The following is a 3,013-nucleotide window of genomic DNA, read 5'->3' as shown; positions in this document are numbered from 1 at the left end:
GTAATAATAAACTGGGAAATTGAGAGGCGAAAGTATTATCTGCTTCATTGGGGGAACCCGGCTGTGAAATTCAAGAATTTGTTTGGGGATAATGTTACTCAGGGTTCACGCCCAGCACCAGTGTGCAATGATACTTCTAGGAAGTGAACCTGTGTTCATTCATACCTCATTCCTACTACCTATTCCCCATCAAGTGCTATAAGCATACGTTGCCCAGATAACATGAGGCAGAATTTTGAGGGAAACAATGAAGCGTGCCTGTCGAGTTGAAATCAGTTTGTGTGAAAATATAGTGATGTGAAGGAGAATGGGACATGTGAAACAAAACAAGAAGTGAATTGTAAAAAATGTCTCACCAATGAATAAATAGAACATATATCAGCTATGCAGTGTTTAATGTAAATACAAGAATAACAGTCATTATAAGAGCCAAATTTCAATTCAATCCATTGGTTTTATCAATGTAAAATGCCTTCTTTCTTCCCCACCGCACTGCAGGCTCAGTGGCGTTCCGACAGGTCTGTGCTGACATTAACCGTTTTCTCAAACGAATTTCCAATTCATTGTTTTTAATTTCGTTACAAAGATTCCCCTGCAGGGAAGCAGAATCCAGGCCAATGCAGCACATTTTTTTCTTTGCAGCAATAAAGCCGGCAATCTCACTCAGGGTCTGGTTGAGCAGTTGATTTGGCACCAAGCCTTTTCAATGATTCATTTTCATTCTTTTCTCTCCATTTCAAATAACTTGATCACGATTATGGTCCTTCCCATTGTGGGTGTGGTCTCTCCAAAGTGTACAGCTTTCCACCTTTTTGGAAAGGCAGTGGCAGATCTCTTGGTCTGTATCACGGATCCAAAATTAACGCTCATTGTTCTACTATTTCAATAATAATTCCTGCCCATTACTCTCCTGTGCAGAATTATTCACATATGCAAACTCTAATGATCCTGTGTGGCTCATAGTTGTATTCACATTTTATAGATTTGTGTCAAATGATTGTAAGAATTTGAAAGCAAAACATTGCACTGAGAAAGCCAATGCTGCGTTTCTAGGAACAGTGAATATACAGTGAGGGTAGCAATTCAAATAGCCACAAGGATCCATAGATGTAGAACCCAACAAAACCAATGATTTTGCTCTTCCATATATCTAGCTGTTTTCTTTTCTGCTATGGATGGCTTGGCTTGCTTACACCATTTCCTACCAAATCACTGAAATGCAGTACTGCTCAACCACTGACTCTCCTTACATCTCAGCTTCCAAACCAATTATGTTGCAAACTTCACTATTCCTGTACCATCACATTCATTTACAATGCGACCCAAAGTTAATTCAGAGAGGAACTGAAGAACATAATGTAACAGTGACTCAAGATGATTGTCAAATTAAGTTTATCACATAAATAGATAAATGGAAACAAACGGTCGAACTGAATTCTCTTTCATATTCTAGGTACGCTTTCTCCAAGAAACAGAAAGCACATGTCTGCCCAAATCTTCTGGTGTCTTGATGGTCATATCCTAGATATATCCCAAGAAGCCCTGGTGGAGGCCTCGGAAATCCCAATGCAATGACTGCGCGGAATTGCCTCTGAAGTTTTAATTTCTAATGTAAAATCCTCCTGGAAGATTCTGAAAAAAAAAATGTTCCAAATCTGAGTAAAACTGGAGACTTCGGACAGATCCACTCACTCCTGGGTAACTGTACAAATGATCTGCAAATCCCCACTGATTCTCCCAAATAACCCCAGATCCTGAAACTCGCCCGACCCTACGAATAACATCCACACCTTTACACTCCGATCCCCCGACCCTCCGAATCCCCGGCATTCTGACCCACCTCCGACCCTCTGCCTTCCCCCGACCCTTCTGATAATTGTTAAGAAACACGAACAGCAGAGAAGTACCAGCTTTAACAAGAATTTATTTAGCCACTTGCCCGATTTTTACGGAAATACAATATTTGCAACCGTAACCAGGAACATCCTCTTTCCGGATTGTGTACAACTGGAAAAACATCCACTAAGCTCGATACCTGTTAAGACAAAACAGTCCACTTGATAGGCACCACTTCGACCACCTTAACTGTTTACTGCCTCCACCCTCGTCCACAATGGCAAAAGATAATGCTATCAACAAATGCATTTTAGCAACACGTCAATATTCTTACGGCCGATCATTTGAAAGAAAATGACCCATATAACTAAGAAAAATTGAAGGCAAAGGACCCATAATAAACCAGCACCTCGGGGAAACCGTTCAATTCATGGACCATCCTGATTGGAAATTTCACTCTTTCATTTTCGTTCCGTCAAACATCAGCACTGTGGACGTCTGCACACAGGATGGGGTGCATGTGTTTATGAAGAGATCTTAGCGCCACCCTCTCAAGGGCAATCCGAAATTTGTTACATATTCTGGCCTTGCCTGTGACGCTCATATTCCAAGGAAGAAGAAACATGTGTTAGAAGGAATGCCTTACTGGAAACAATGACTCAATCAGCAGTCATAAAGGGGATAATGAGGGAAATGAAATAAAAATGTGGAAATCAAATGTACCATGAGTAAAACGTGAGGGAATGGAGCTAACTATCTTTTTGTTAGACAGCAGGCATGGTGGTATGCTATGGTGGTAACAACGCTCTGTTTCTCAACGGTACAAGCCACTGATTTTTTAATGTACACTGAAAACCCATGGCGGTTCCCTTCCGCTGCTGCATTGGTTCACGACAAATATGTTTGAACCTTATTTTCACACTGAAATGCTAAATTCATGCAGTTGCAGATTCATGTTCATTTATTTCCACACAATTGACAATCAATACAAATTATCTTAATCATAATATATTTCCGACGGCTGTGGAAATCAAACCCATTGGATTGTTGTTATATATTTATGTGCAAACAGAAAGTTATTAGCATTTTCTACAATGTCGAATCTACTCAAGAGGCAGAGAGAAAGTCATGCATCAGTTGTGACTTGTCGATAGGAAAAGACCAGAAATACAGCACC

The sequence above is a fragment of the Carcharodon carcharias genome, chromosome 24 (assembly GCF_017639515.1).
Source record: "Carcharodon carcharias isolate sCarCar2 chromosome 24, sCarCar2.pri, whole genome shotgun sequence".
NCBI classification, from domain to species: Eukaryota; Metazoa; Chordata; class Chondrichthyes; order Lamniformes; family Lamnidae; genus Carcharodon; species Carcharodon carcharias.
This window is presented reverse-complemented; position numbering follows the sequence as displayed.